This window comes from Corapipo altera, unplaced genomic scaffold, assembly GCF_003945725.1.
Source record: "Corapipo altera isolate COAL_440 unplaced genomic scaffold, ASM394572v1 301, whole genome shotgun sequence".
NCBI lineage: Eukaryota > Metazoa > Chordata > Aves > Passeriformes > Pipridae > Corapipo > Corapipo altera.
This window is the reverse complement of record NW_020884926.1, coordinates 2,355,087-2,371,177: the sequence shown is the minus strand read 5'-3', so window position 1 is coordinate 2,371,177 and position 16,091 is coordinate 2,355,087. Positions and strand designations below refer to the sequence as shown.

The 16,091-nt window shown below is 56.7% G+C and overlaps 1 long non-coding RNA gene across 1 annotated transcript; it reads left to right on the top strand.

The window, feature by feature from the left end:
• The first annotated feature begins 231 nt into the window (after window positions 1-231).
• LOC113954221 lies at window positions 232-14,998 on the top strand. Its single transcript, XR_003530144.1, has 3 exons — window positions 232-313; window positions 13,977-14,051; window positions 14,915-14,998. It is a non-coding gene; the product is annotated as an uncharacterized LOC113954221 (long non-coding RNA).
• The last annotated feature ends 1,093 nt before the right edge of the window (window positions 14,999-16,091 follow it).

The following is a 16,091-nucleotide window of genomic DNA, read 5'->3' as shown; positions in this document are numbered from 1 at the left end:
AACACAGTGAGGGATGTGTTGCCATATTGACTTGAAAGCAGGAGTGACTGGGAAAACCACCTGGGTCATGTCCAGCCTGATCCTGCCCGTGCCAGGTACCACCTGCAAGTTCAGAACTTGCTCCCAGCTTTCAAATGTCACTTCCACTGCACAGCTTGGGAGGACACAGGCACAGGGACATCTGTGCTCCTTGCCTGGGGATGGCACATCTCAGCCCTACACCTGTGGGTGATGTCACAGCATCACACATCCATGGCCACCTACATCATCCCTTTGCACACCCCAAGGGAGCCAGAGGCCCGGAACAGATCAGGTGAGACACAGCCCAGAGCAGCAAAGAGCACTTTTTGGGTGTGAATGGGGGGAAAAAAAAAATACCAGCAATAGGTTAAAAATGCATCTCTTGAAAACAAGCAGCCAGCTCAGAACAATGGGTGAGGGCAAGGAGAGGGGCTGGCTCAGGGAGGACACACGGGATGAAAGATTATGTGCTGGAAAACCAGCCTTTAAAAGGAAAGGCCAATCTTTGCACCCTTTCCCAACTGCTGGGAATATTTCCCCTGCCGTGGAGGTTGGAGCCTGCAGGCAGTTTGAGGAAGGGGCAGCAGAAATGGGGGGTTGTGGTTAAAAGCTCAGCGACTGTAAAATGCTACCAGGCTTCCCAGTAAACGGAGCGTCTTTTATTTTCCTGCTTTAAAGGGACTGTAATTAGTTTAAAACCAGCAGCAGGGAAGCACTACGGCTCCTTTTGCAGGGACAATGGCAAAATAAGTGTATCAACACCCTGGCCAGCGTATTTTGCTTCCCTGATGAGAGCAGCTCCTTGCCTGGAGCTTTGCTTGGCGCTGAGAACTACCCCGGGTGCTCTGAATCGGGCACTTCCATTACCCAGTTCAGGGGCACTGCTCTGGCTCTGGCTGCCTGGAATCCTCACACAGCCACCCCTAGGCACGTGCCCTGGGGGTAACCACAGCCAGAGACACCATTTCAGTCCCTCAGGGACTCCACATCTGCGGGAATGCTTGATAATTTTGGCCAAGCTTTCCAATCTGTCCCTCTGTTACCTGCCCCAGTGAGCATCTGCTTGGCCTGGGAACATCACGAGTGGGTTTGCTCTCCCAGCACCCCCACGAGGACAGCAAACAGCTATCATTGCCCTATTATTCCACTTCCCAATATTTGCCAGCTTCTGAAACAAATGCTCTGGAGAAATTAAACCGAAGTGTATTTCGGGACCGAGGAAAACCAAACCCTTTCCAGCCACGTCCTCGTGAGAATGAGCTTTGTGTCAGCTCCAGGGGCTGCTGGGGCAGGGGGGCAAAAGTCACACCGGGCTTTCTGTTTGCCTGAACATTTTTTTTTTGGGGGGGGGAAAGCACATTAAATTGCTCCCTCCTGACGCCGGGCAGGGAAGTGGAGCCTGCACTGGAGATGCTGCCACTTGGCTGGCCGTGGGCTCCTGCAGGCTGACTCTCCCATCCCCGCGTTTCACGGAATCATTAAGGTCGGAAAAAAGACCTGGAAAGGTTGGGAAATACCTGGCAAAGTTTGCCGGGGAGGGGGAAGCTCCCAGCTCTCCAGGCAGTCGCGGGGTGGGGCTGCTCCCTCCTCCCTCGCCTGGAGCAGGAGGCAGCGGTCCGGGTCCATCCCGCCGGGGATGTGCCTCCATCCCAGCCAGCCGGGGGGACACACGATTATTTCCCCGTTGATAGGGTTCAGTGGGACTGAAAGAGCTACACGCCCTCTGGTAATTTGTAGTTTGTCGATGCTGAGCTGACATTTCACTGAACTCGGGGCAGCAGCAGGCAGTGAGGAGCGAGGAATCGCTCCGCTATTGTAATGCCCCAGAAGCTGGGAGCTTGGCTAATAGGGGACATTCCTTCCTCCCAGGACTTCCTCCACGACTTTCATGCATTCAGGACCAGCTTTGGTTAGTCGGGCTCGTTAATGGCAGCGTTTGGGTGACTGTCCTCCCGGTTTTCCCGAGCATGAATATTATCCCTATTTTGTTCTGTATTGTTCATAACCAGGGGGGGACAATTAATCAGAGCAGAAAGGACTTTGTTCAGCTGGAATTCCTTCCCCGGCTGCACCACTGAGAACAAATTAGCAGTTCACACGTTGCAATTGGCCTTTTCCGTGGACGTGGAGTTTGGACTACAGGCACTTTTGAGGGAACCTGCACCTTTCCCTTGCCCGGGGGTGTTACCAGGGGTTGACTGAGCTGTTGAAAGCCGTTCTGCCTCCCTGCAAAACATTTCTGAGAGATGAGAGCTTATCTGGAGAAACCTAAACCCTTCAATTCACACCTGCTCCCAATTTTGGATGAGTGCCTTCCCCACCTTTTCCCAGCTGCTGTTTGTGTGTCCGGGCAGTGAGTGGGTGAATGGACGAGCCATCAGCAGGGGCAGCCCTGGCACAATGTTATCAACCAGGGGACCAAGGGAAGGGACTCCGGACGCTGATGATGCTCAGGGATTTCATTCATCGGGCAATGACTGCTAATTGCTTTCACAACTGATACCTGCGATCCAGCTCCTCCCAGAGGACAGGGCTCTGGTGGACGTGCTAAGCACACATTCCTCACCGTGAAACACAGCGATCTAGAGCCATTATTTCCCATCAGCTCCTCCCTGCGAACCCTTTCCCAGGCGAAGGACCAATTTCCCTGCTCTCTGCAACACATGACTAACGCTGTCATCTGCCTGAGGGAGTTCCAGGCTTCTCTTGGGATGCTCAGGATCGATGAGGAGCTGGAGTGGATGGTCCTTACCTCCCTGGTGGCTGAGCTTTGGCAGACAGATCTCCACCTCGGGAACACCTCACCCAATAAAAGTTCAGAAGGACTGGACAGAGAAATCAGGGCTGCCCGGGGGTGCTGAGCCACGCTGGGAGGTGCTGGAGCTGCCTGAGGCACAGGGACAGCCCTTGGATGGTGCCCAGAGGCACAGATGGCTCCGTGCTCCTGGGATTGCTGCTCTGGTGGTAGCTGCCTCATGCACCAAACCTGACACCCCTGACAGGGATGTGAGGATGAAACACGGCCCTTCCTGCTCACTGCAGGTGTGGGAGCACCGAGCCTGCCACGCTGCCACAGCCAGACCAGCCAAGGGCACTGGGAACCAGGTGCTGGTGCCACTTGATGCCTGTTTTAAGGGTGCCCACAGCTGAGTCACCTCATCTTGCCCTGTTTGGGCAAAATAAAATCCACCCACAATAAAATTCACCACTTTTGCTCTCAGCAGTCACTGAAAGTGGCCCAAGGGCTGGACCTGTGCAGAGTGGGGTCCTGAGAGGTCTTTCTGCAGAGGAGCAGCAGCAGATTGACTGACATTGAGTCTGTGGCCCTTCCTTTTCCTTTTCCCTTTCTCTTTTCATTTGACTTTTCTCTATTTCCTTTTCTTTCTTTTCAGCTTCCTTTTCCTTTTTCCTTCTCCTTCCCCTTCCTTCTGTTCCTGGCAAGCCCTGTGCACACAGCCAATGCCCAGCTCCTGTCCCTGCCACACAAACATCTGGGTTCCACTCCTGGCTAATGATGTCTGCCCTGGGATGCCGGATGCAAAAATACCTCCACCCCCCCTCCTTTGCTCCCAAATCTGGTTTGCATTTCCCAAATTTTATCAGGCACTGATTCTTTGAGGTTTTTAAAGACCCCTGTCCCAATGGCAGCCCTGGCTTTGGGGCTGCAATGTTTGTTTTCCAGAGCCTGGGGGCCCTGTGATGCTCAGTCCTGTTCAATCTAATGGTTTGTTCCTCCTGTGCCTTTCCCAGCTTGAAGGCATGGGAATAAGGAGCTCCTTTAGGAGGGTTTATCCAAAATAATGCTTAGCAGAGTGTGAGGACCACCATCACTCCTGCCTGCTCAGCTCCTCCCTCCAGCACCCTCATCCCAGCATCCTGTCTCCGACTGTGGCTGTTCCCAGCGAAGCCTCCAAGGCGTCCCAGTAAAGGACCTGCTTGTCTGGGTGTGAGATAATGGGGGTGCTGAGCTTGGTCCTCCAGGCTCTGTGGTCTCCAGGGCCGTGTTTGAACTCTGCAATCATGTCTTTGCAACACCCCACGCCCCGAGTGTCACATGCAGCCCTGCCCGAGGTCCCCGGGGACACCACGCGCCCAGTCCGCACACCCTGCCCCAGTGGCTTGGCTAATGGGGTGCAGGGGTGTGTCAGCCCCAGAAGAAAAGGTGGATTTTCTGAGAGGGGATGCTCAAACAAGCTGGACCAGCTCCGTCCCTGTGCTGCAGATTTGCTCCAGCAGGCACGAAACTGGAAAGGGGGTGATTCAGCTGCTGACCTGCCAGGCAGCCCCGTGGGGCTGGACAGGTTCTGCTGGCCAGGAGGACAAGTTCCTGCCTGTGAGCTGCCAGCACCTGGCTCACCCAGGGCAGCAGTGGGAAACCCTGGCTGACCCAGCTGGGAAAGGGATGGGCTTTGCAAAGAGCTCTCTGGGGAGCTGTGTCCATTCTGGGGAGACCAAACAGATCCCCTGAGTGAGCCCTGAGGGGCTTCGAGGGGGTGGGTTGTGGCCTCCCCAGCAGCAGTTCACAGAGGCCACTCTGGGAGGCAGAACCCATTTTCCCAGACTGCCAGCACTGCCTTGAGCCCCCTTTAGACTTCCCTGACCTCAGCATCCCACATGGAGCTGGACAGAAAGGATGAGAGGGAGCACAGTAATTTTGTATTGATAGGAACTTTTCAGGGTTGGCACTTCCAGGCAGTTCTGCCACACAGGGCAGGGATGTGGCTTCTGCCACACAGGGCCAGGATGTGACCAGCAGGTCGAGGGAGGTGATTCTGCCCCTCTGCTCTGCTGAGCTGAGACCCCCCTGCAGAGCTGCCTCCAGCTCTGGGGTCCCAAGACAGGGAGGATGTGGAGCTGCAAGTCCAGAGAAAGCAACCCCAGTTGATCAGAGAGGGCTGGAGCAGCTCTGCTGTGAGGAAAGGCTGGGAAAACTGGGATTGTTCAGCCTTGGAGAAGGCTTTGAAGTGACCTAATTGTGGCCTTGCAGTGCCTGAAGGAGCTGCAAGAAAGATGGAGAGAGACTATTTACAGGAGCCTGGAGTGCCAGGACAAGGGGGAATGGCTTCACACTGACAGAGGGCAGGTTTAGATTAGAGATTAGGAGGAAATTCTTCCCTGTGAGGCCCTGGCAGAGGTTGCCCAGAGAAGATGTGGCTGCCCCTGGATCCCTGAAAGTGTCCAAGGCCAGGTTGGACATGGCTTGGAGCAACCTGGGCTAGTGGAAGGTGTTCCTGCCCATGGCAAGGGGGTTTGGAGGGAGATGGTTTTTAAGGCCCCTTCCAAACCATTCCATGATTCTCTGATATGATAAAGAGGTGTCAGCTGCCCTACCTGGCACATGCAGGAGTAGGTGGGCATGGAGGGGGGTGTGGAGTAGAGCCAGGGCACCAGGGAGGCCCTGGCTGGGCACCTCCTGCTCGGACACTTTCCCCCACCAGGAATGCATTAAGGAGAAATGGAGCTTGGCTGCCAGTCCTCCCTCTGATCGATGAGATGAAATTTGATAAGGAAGCAGCAGGAACGTGCTCAGCACATGAAAAAAACCCATCTCACCCCGTGGGAAAAAGGGCAGGAGGGAAGGGGCTGTGAGTACCAGCCTTCCTGGAAAGGTTTTCTCCCCAGGGCATCCCAGGGGAGTTTCCAAGCTGGCTGCATCTCAGGAGCCACAGGGCCACCAAGAGGGGTATCAGGGTGTGGATTCAGCGGTGCAAGGTCCAGAGGGAGGCATTGCCCCCTCTGAGAAGGTGTGGAGGAACCAATTTCCCAGCAAAGCTGCTCCTGACTAGTCAGCCAGTTGGTATCCAAACGGGAGTCATTCCAGACTGCTTGGCTTACCTGGAGCAGTGCCATAGTGATGGGAGAGTTCCTGAGAGGGGAATCCCACAGGAGAGGCTCTGTGCTTTCACCAGGCCAAGGATTTTTGCGTGTCTCTCTCCCCACTGAAGATGCAAACGCTGCCTGGAGGGCAGCCAGCCACCGGACAAACACCCACCAGCGAGCAGAAAGGAGGTGCAGGAGGAGACAAGACCCCTCTGAGACGCTCTAGAGGGCTGAGAACGTGCCGCGGGGCTGCTCTGCCTTCACTCAGTGATAAATGTCACACAGGGACACGCGCAGCATCCCCGCACAAATGAAAACAGGGAGGTGGCCGCCGGGTCCTCCCCACATTATCCCCCCCCCTTCCCCCGCCGGCGCCCGCGCTGCGACTTTGAAATATGGGCTGGTGGCAGCATCCATTTGGGAATGTCGCTGTCAGGCAGGCAGAGACAGCACGGCTGCGTGCTGGGGGGGGGGGTGGCAGGCAGCGCACCGCGGCTGCGATAAATAAAATTTAGACTCATTTACTGAAACAGGGGCAAGCTGCACAGGGAACGCGCTGCGGGAAGCGTGTGACCTCCTCCCGCCGCGCCCCGCGGGTGAGTCACGGCAGCTCCCTCAAGGATCAAGATCTGGAAAGGAGCCAGGACAACAATCAGCCACATCGGGTCTATACGCGATAACGCCGCATTATCAGGCTCCATCCAGCTGCTGAGTCAGCCCTTCCATCGCCCTCCCAGCCTGGCAGGCAACCAGGGATGGGGCTGCTGCCGCAGCGATATGGGATCAGGGCCCCCTTCCCTCCCCGTGCGCCTTCCTCGGGAGCTGATAATCCCCCCCCAGCTGCTCGGCAAACCGCGGGTGGGCGGCGAGTGCCAGCCCTGAGGGCAACACCGGGGACCCGCGGGGTTAATTCGCCGGCAGCCGGGCAGACCGACCGAGCCCGTGCGGTTTTCCAGCCGGGAGCGCGGCTGCATCCGCGGCTTTGGCCATCAGCTGGCGGCTGCCTTGGGTGGCACCGTGCCCGCTTCCCCGGCGGAGCGTCTGGCCCTCGGATGCCGCCGGCTGCCGGGATGTGGCAGGATGGGAGCTGCCTGCAGCCGGCAGGATGCCCTGGCGTGGGGCAGCCAGCCGGGTTTCCCACGGCTCGCCCGCGGGCTGCGGGGAGGGGCGGCTGGGCAGAGCTGCGGGCGTGCGGGGCCGGGAGGAAGCGGAGCGGCAGGACAGGGAGGCCCCGGGGAGCAGAGGCAGGGACTGTCACCCTGCCGAGATGCTCCCTTTGATGGTCGCATCCCACAGCCCCGCCGCGGCAGCCGCATCCTGCCTGCGGTGGCTGCTCCGAAAAAATCCGCTGGATTTTGCTGTTAAGCGCTGGAAATCAGCGCTGAAACCGCCTCCCCTGAGCGCTCACCCCTGCGCTGGAGCAGGCACAGCTGCATTTCGGCTGCCAGCTTGTTGACTGCTACTAAGAAAATTCAGGAAAACTCTTCTCCTGCTCCCCCCCCCTCCCTCCCCGCTCCCGTGTGTGCTCCCTGTGGAACAGCCCCGCATCCCTCCCGGCTGCTGGGAGGAAGCAGGCAGGGAATCAGGCAGAGGGAAATGGGGGTGCTGTGAGAGCTCAGCGTGATGACAATGCAGATGGGAATGCTCTGGAAAAGCTGCAGAGTGTCTCATTTCTTTGCAGTATTTAGTGTCTCCACCTGGCACTGCTGCATATTATCAGGGATGCTGCGTTCCCATGTCCTAGAGTTTCAAAATTTCGGTTTGAACTTATAATTTAGAGACTGTGACCCACGGTGGTTTGGAACTAAAATAGGTCTGGAAAAAAGCAGAGTTTTTGTAGAGCACAAACTCAGCTCCACAGCTCCATTTACTTCCTACTCATCTTTCAAACCTCCACAGGTTCTTCCCCACCAAGCTTTGCTCCGAGTCTCACTTTTAAATCTGTCACAATTCACTTGGTTTAACAATGAAATGAGAGACAGATCTGAGCAAGCAAACCCTGGGCCAGAACGTTCAGTATCTTTGCAGCTGGATCCATTAACGTGGGACCAGAGGATGGAATTTCCCAGCGTGTTCAGAGCACGAGCCACACACTTAAAAAAAAAAAAATAATTCCCTGCTAAAGAAGCCAGTGGGAAAAGCACACAGGATGGTGAGAGGAGCTGGGGACTTAGTGCAGCTCATTCCAGGGGATCCCAGCCAGCACCTGCACATCATTCATCTTCTTTTATTGCCCTTTCTCAGCTTCTTGCTGTATTTTAATGCAAAGCCTGATACCCTCTTTGGAAAGAGACATTATCCAGGCCTTCCCATGTGCTTGGGAACTCTACTGACCCTGTCTTCTGGCCAGATAAATAGGCAGGAGAAGAATTTGGGATCAGGGATGTGATGAAAGTGTTTTTGCCATCAGGAGCCTTGCTTCCCTCCAACTGTCCCAAGCAAAGCCTGGGCCACAGGGTCGTGATCTGGACCCAGCTTGCCTGGAATTGCATCTGTGGCTCCATTCAGCCCTGGAGCAGCACAAGAGTCTAAAATTCAGTGTTTCCTCCCACTTCCGTGGTATTTTTGTCCTTCCAGCCTTCATCCTGAGCTGGGAGGAGGCAGTGCTGTGACAGCCTGTCCCACAGCCTCATTCCCAGTGTGGACATGCTGGGATCCAGTGTCCAGCACCATAGGAATGTCATGCTCCAGAAACTCTGTGGCATTGCCCTGTGCTGTGTGGGACCATGGAGTGCAAGACCCACCAGTGGGAGGGTGGAAGGGCTGGGATGAGGGGGTAATCCTGGCCCCATCCCTTGCTCTGGCACTGCTGGCCATGTGGCAGCAGGTGTGGTGTGACATGTTCACTCTTGGGGCTAATCCCTTGTCCCTATTTTCCTCTCAGCATGGGAAAGCAAATCACTACTTTTAATCTCATTTTCCAGCTCCCACTCCAGAGGGGGCCCAGGCCCAGGTGAGAATGCCTTGGCTCCCTCCCTCTGTTTATCCCCTGACCTGAGGGAGGGGATTTTCCCCTGAGGAGGACAGGAAGAAGTGCTGGGGCCACAGAGAGCTGCCAGGTCACCAGAAAACAGGGAGGTCACACACAGGTCCCACCAGGGAAGGGGGAAGAGCGGCCCAGGATCCTCTGGGCATGCCCTTTGCATCTTTGTGACTTTTTCCTCACTGGCAGAGACCTCTGGGTGCTAAAGCAGCCCCATTGCACCCACAGAGGCTTCCTGCACCATCCACCCCTGGCACACTCCTCCCAGCAGAGCTGGGACCCCAAACCCACTGCCAGGACAGGGAGAAGAAAGAGCAGGGGGGGCTCAGGCTTTGGCATATCCTTATCCCAGATAACCACTGGTGACCCCAGAGCATCTCCCTCCCTTCTCAGCCCCGGGAGGTCCTGGCAAGCCTGCTCTTCCACCGCAGCCCTGCCTGCAGCCCTGTGTTTGCATCTCCTTAGCAGGCAGCAGCCTCAGACGCGTTCCGTGGCCACACGCAGAGACAATAATCACTTGTAGTCTGGCCGCAGCCTTTCCAGCAGCCTGCCTGGCTGCGGGGCGGAGGCGGCAGAGCCGGTGGCTCCGTGTGGGGACGGGATTCCTGCCCACCCCGGAGCTGGGCTGGCCCTCTCCCACCCGCAGGAGCCCCCCAGGCAGGGGCAGAGGGGACCGGCTGCCGGCCCCGGGGCAGAGCGGGTTAAAAGAGCGGCCAGAACATCCCGCAGAGCCCCACATGGGTTTGCCGGAGGCTGGAACGTGACTGGAGCTGGGTTGTGGTGAAGTGGGTGGGATGAGAGTTTCACGACCTGGTTCCAGCAGAGGCGTGGGCAGCATCCCCGGAATGATTAATGCTGGGGGGAGGCAGAGAGAGACCCAGCAAAGCGCTGATAAGGGAGGGCTGACAGAGACGAACGGCGACAACAGAAAGGACCCGTTTGTCAGTCACTGCAAGAAATCCCGCCCCCCCCACCCCCCCCGCCAGGAAATGATAGATTGGGAATGCCACCTGCTTCCACCTCTGTTGACTCAAACCGTGGGATACCTGGGAGGCCAGCGCTCGCTCTATGTGAGATTTCCAGCGTTATTTATTGGAGCTCGTAATTCAGCTGAGAAAATGGAAAATATCATGCATCCCTCAGCCCAGCTGCCTCCCAGGCTGCCCAGCCTGATGCTTGCTCCTGGCAGCTGAGAGGTGAAGCGCACAAGAATCCAGATGATCCCTAAAGCCTCGCTTCCTGAGGCTCTGGAGAGCTCTGGGTCCTCGCAAATTCGCTCGGCAGCTGCCAGCGAAGAGGATGGAGGGGCAGGTGTGGGGAAGGGGAGGTGTGGGATGAGAGGAACAGATGCTTTGGAGGGAGCAGCTCTGAGATGCTCAGCTCGGGCACTGGTGATGCTGTTGCCGGTGTGGGACCTGTGCTGCTCCAGACCAGCAGAATGAAGTGACTTATTAGCAATAAGTGGTTCTGCCCTTCTTATTGTGGCTGGAGAGCATCAGCTCCCGCCAGCCACGAACTGCTGCTGGCCTGAGCGGGCAGGGAGGGATCAGCAGGGGAGCTCCAGTTTCCCCTGGGGCTCCACGAGCACAGGGTGTGTGAGCAGCCCCATTCCAGTTGGGATCAGGAGCCACTCTCCAGGTGGGAGCTGCGACCACCCCCTCCATTGGAACGCAATGAGAACACAAGCGGCTTCTGAGGGTCCCACGCGGGAAGCAGCTGCATCATCCATGCTGAGGTTTCCCTCCAGCCTCCCGGCAGGGACCCCCTGGGACCTCCTGGGACCCCCTGGGAACCGGAGTCCCTATGCGGGGCCAGCCACAGCTCGCTCCCGGCTTGCGGGGGGTTGGATTCATCCCAGGCTGGGATCGGGGGCTGGGCTCTGCGGGGCTGCCCGACCCCCCGAGCCGTTCCCGAGCCGTTCCCGAGCCGCTCCGGCGGCGTGGCCGGGCTGCGAGTGCCCCCGCGTGGCACCGGGGCTCGGGATGGAGCCGGGGATGGAGATGGATGGAGCTGGGATGAGGTTGAATAGAGCTGGGATGGGGATGGATGGAGCTGGGATGGGGATGGATGGAGCCGGGGCTGGGGAGAGATGGAGCTGGGGATGGAGCCAGGATGGGGATGGAGGGATGGAGCCAGGATGGGGATGAAGTCAGGGATGGCAAGGGATGAGCCAGGATGGGGATGGAGCTGAGGATGGGGATGGATGGAGTCAGGGATGGGGATGGATGGAGCTGGCACTGGGGATGGAGCTGGGGTCAGTGCTGCAGCGGTGGGACAAGACCAAGGGGAGAAGCCCTCTGGGAGGTGGTGTGGGGGTGGAAGTGCCCCCTGGGCAGGGGTTTCTCCCACACCACCAGACTTGGCAGCTCCAGGCAAGGGATCCTGGGGTGGCACCGTGTGGCAGAGGGCTTGAGGTGTCCCTGCTGCTCACTGGAAAGCTGCCTGGGGGGAGAGGCCCATGGCTTGTATCCAAAATAGTGCAGCCAGCAGGAGCAGGGCAGTGACTGTCCCCCTGTGCCGGGCACTGGTGAGGTACCACCTCAAATCCTGGGATAATTTTGGGCCCCTTGTAACAAGAAAGACTTTGAGGGGCTGGAGTGTGTCCAGGGAAGGGAAAGGAGGTGGTGAAGGGTCTGGAGTATCCTATGAGGAGCTGGGGGGGCTCAGCCTGGAGAAAAGGAGGCTCAGGGGGGACCTTCTGGCTCTGCAGTTCCCTGACAGGAGGGGGGAGCTGGGGAGGGGGGGTCAGGCTCTGCTCCCAGGGAACAAGGGATAGGATGAGAGGCCTCAAGTTGCAGCAGGGGAGGTTTGGATTAGATATTAGGAAAATCTTTTTTACTACAAGGATGGTCAGGCTTTGGAACAGACTGCTCATGGCAGTGGTGGAAGTGTTTAAACAACTTCCATCCCTGGAAGCATTTAAACAACTGTGAAGGTGGCACCTGGGGACATGGTTCAGTGATGAACACCGTGCTGGGTTCATGGTTGCATTCAGTGATCTTAGAGGTCTTTTCCAACTTTTAATTCCGGATTCCAAAGCAACTGCCCCCTAGTGAGGTTCCCAGAAGCTTCAGGGGGAGCTGGCAGGATGCAAGAGGAGATGGGTAACGCTCCTTGTTGGAGCCCACTGCCCTCCTCCCTGCTGAGCACAGCGTGTCCAGCGCTGGGATGGGTAAATTCAGGATGTTCACCTCCAAATATCCGGGCAAGAGCGAATCCTGCAGGCCTGGGCTGCTGCCCCCGGGGCCGGCGGCTGGGGAAGGAGCTGCCCTCGTTGTGGGCGAGGGGTTGCTCTGCTGCCACCACCCCGGGCTGTCGTGCCAGGCTGTGTGCTGGTGAAAAGGCCGGCAGCAGGGCCAGCAGCCCGCGGTGGTACAGTCCAGGAGGGTAATGGGTATTGGATTGCTCCCTTAGGTCTGTTCTTGAACCTAATCCTCATTAGACTGAAACCCATTTCAATTAAGACAGGCTGGGCTCCTCCTTTGTCTTTCTTTTAATTGGACCGTTCCCGCTGCTAAATGGGCAGCTTAAGCATCCCAAAGACCCTGAGAAAAGCCCGGCATGTCCCCTAATGGGGTTTGAAAGTGGAGAAATAACAGCATAATCAGTCTCTTCCTCTTTGTGTCAGCCCTTGATTCACACCGCCTGCCCCCCTCCCCTTCACACCCTTTCACTGAGTGGCTGCTGACAGATGGGAACAGGGCCGCCACCTCAATGGGGTTTGTCGGGGGCTTTCATGGGCCCTGTTGCCATTCTCTGGCCCTTCTTCTCCGTCTACTCGTGGCCTTTGTGCCAAGACTGGGAACAAGCTGGGAAAGCTGAGCCCATCCTGTAAATACCTGCCTCCACCAGATCAGCTTACAGGACAAGATGGGGAACACTTGGCACAGCTCTTTATCCCCTCCTCTCCTTGCCTGAATTTCCCTCCTTCATCCTCTCTTGTTGTTCCTTGTTTTAGTATCTTCATCTCCATTTTCCCTGCATTTTTTTTCTCCTCCAGTGGCCTTCTGCTGTCACCCTCTGCTCCTGTTCTCCTTCCAGTGACTCCTTTGGTGGCCACCACGGCTCAGCTTTTGGCTCAGCAAAACTTCTCTCAGAAGAGGGTGTGTGAAGTAACTGGGTACCCATGCATAAAATAATTGGGCGTCCATGCATAAATTAATTGATCATTCATGCATAAATTAACTGGGTGTCCATGCATAAATTAATTGGGTGTTCCTGCATAAATTGATTGGGTGTCCATGCATAAATTAATTGGGTGCTCATGCCTCGTGCAATTGGGTGTTCATGCATAAATTAATTGGCCAGCCATGCATGAATTAATTGGGCGCTCATGCACGAAGGGATGTGATGCTCGTGCATAAATTAATTCGGCACCCATGCATTAATTAATCGGGTGTGATCAGGTGTGACACTGGGGTGCACCCACCCGTGTTCCAGTCGGGAGCAAACTTGTGAACTCTGTTGGGTGATGGAGCAATCGAACATGAGTTAATTGGGCGATCTTGCATGAGACTAATCAGGTGCTGAGCATGTGCTAATTGGGCCCTCATGCATAAATTAGCTGGGTGGCCATGCACGAAGCTGCTGGGCTCTCATGCGTGTGCAAATGGGTGTTCATGCACGAGCTGATGGGTGCTCAGGTGTGAAGGAATTGGCCTGGGAGGCCATCTGGGGATCCTGTGCTCCCCTTGGATGGGCTGGGAGCTGCTGTTCTTCCCCGTGGGAGCTGCAGGAGAGGTGCCAGGGGTGGATGGAGGGAGTGGGGGCTGCCTGGGATCCCCCTATGGATGCCTCCCCTGTTTCTGTGGGTGCTGGAGATTCCAGCCCCCAAAGCAATAAGCAATAAATCCCAAGCAGGGCTCTGGGGTGCCCTTCTCCAGGGTGTATTCCCGAGCCTCTGCATGTGATGGAGGAGTCAGAGCTCAGCTGTAACTCTGGATGTCTCTTCCCCATGAACAGATACAAAACCAAACCCAGGACACACCAGCAACCACTGGCGACTCTGCTGCTTCCAGGCATCTGGAATAACACCACACAGGCAGCTCAAACCAATGCACTGGCACTTGGGGGGACCCAGAGAAAAAAAACCCAGTAAATTACACTTAATTAACGTTTAATTAATGCCTTTTATGGCTTTCTGTGTTTTCAGGCAGGGCCCTGGATTTGCCTGCTCAACAGGCACTTGGTGGCAGTTGTTGCTCAAACCAGCACGCTCAGAACTCATGTGGGTGTAAATTTGTGAACCTTTCAGTGTTTTCCAGAGTACAGGGATGCCCTTTTACACCTTTCCCATAGGATGTGAGACCTGTAGTGGAAGGTTGTTTGGAACAAGATGGCCTTTAAGGCCCCTTCCAACCCAAACCATCCTGTGATTCCACGTGACCTACTCCTCGTCCGTGGGCTCCTGGAAGGCTCACTTGTCTTTTCCTGTACATCCAGAAACATGGAGAGATGCACTTTGCACAGATGCAGTGAGGATGTGGAGGGTGAGAGAGCTTGCAGGACCCCTGACTCCGACTCCTGGGACACTGTCCTTCTCTTGCTGCCAGCTGGGACACGTTTGCTGGAGGAGCTCTGGCTCACTGGACACGGCTGTGTGCTTCCCACTGGCTATCCTTCCAAAAAAAACTTCACATATCAGAGCACATGATCTGATCTGTGGGCATTTTAATGACTCCCCAAATATTCCTGAGCTTCTTTGCAACTTCCCTGCGTTTATAGAGAAAATCCAAAGCCCAGTTTATCCGTACTTGAGGCCAGCAGTGCATCCCAGCCTCTCCAGGCTGGAACGTCAACTCCACCTCCCTCTCCTTCCCTCATATGTACCAGGGGGCTTTTTTTCCCCCTTTTCCATATGGTGTCAAGGCCCACCTTGGGCCAGAGCCCCTGGGAGAGCGCCTGGCAGACAGCTGGGAACAGAGGGAAAACAGCAGCCGCCGCTACTGTAACTTCCAAAGGGCCGCAGCAGGACGGGAGAGGGATGCGGCACCGGGAGCTGTCTCCCTGGAAACCGCGGCGTAGGAGACATAATGAGGAGTGTCCCTCCCTCCAACAGCTCTTTAATTCCTTCTTCATCTTTCTTTACAGGCTGAGGAGCCGAGTGGCGGGGCAGGGTGTCCCCCTCAGCCCAGCCTATTGTGGGTTTATGACGCTCTGGCCTCAGAAAAAGCACATTTTTTTTAACCCAGCTGCCGCTGTAACTTATTGCAACGCCTTGTTATAGCTTTGGGAGGGGGAGGGATGAGAAAGGAGGTCATGCAAAGGGTGCTGTGTGTCCCAGAAGGGACCCTCGGGGAAAATCAGAGCGGGGGAAAAAGCCGCAAGCTCCCGTGTCCTTCTCGTTTGGCTCTTCCCACCAGCACGGTGTCTAAATGATGTGTTCAGGTCTGGGGCATCCAGAGCGATGAGAAGGGCATATCCCTCCATGCTCCTGGAAAACATGGGTGTTCTGACACTGCAAAGTGTCAGATTCAAATCAAGGGATGAGTGGGGAGGAGGGACAACAGCCCCACGGAGCCCAGGTCCCTGTGCCATCACTGCTGCGTGACACCCCACAGGGTGCCCGGGTCAAACTCACTCCAGAGCCTGCAGCTGCACCCTGGGCACGTGGGAGCAGGGAGGGACCTTGCCCTGGTGCAAGGAGAGCTGAGGAAAACCAGCTCCATCCCAGCGGGAGGAGGGTCCCCGGGAGCATCTTCCCAGGGGTCATGGTGCTCGTGCCTGGAGCGGATCCTTGGCAGTGAAGGACAGCACTGGTGGGGTGTGAACCCCCCTCCCCTGGGCATCCCGACCCCAGGGCTGAGCAGCTGAACCCCCTCCTTGCCCTGGCGCTGTTCTGCCCCCGCAGCAGGTTGGAAGGAGGAAGCTGCTGCCTCTCAAATCGAAGTCGAAGCAAAGGCTCCTGCTGCCTCCTCGTGTGCATCAGAGCTCCAACCTCCCCCCTCAGGCAGCTTGGGGCTGCACAGGCAGGCCGGTCCTGTCCCTTTGGGCCCCATTTCTGAGGGAGAGGTGCCTGTCCTGCCCTTTGGCTGCTCCCAGGTGCCTCAGAAAGGGGAACTGGCCACCACCTCTGGCGTTTCCCACCCCCAAAAACAGAGAGAGAAGACGGAAAAGCAAAGCAAAACGCTCCTGCCAAATGAGCACCCCTCTGCCATCCTCCTCACCTCCTGGGCTGCTGGGGGTCAAAGGACAAAGTGAGGGAGCTGCTGTGGGGTCGTTGTGGCCCCAATAAAAGGCTCAGCAGAGGCTTGGGGTTCCTGAGTGA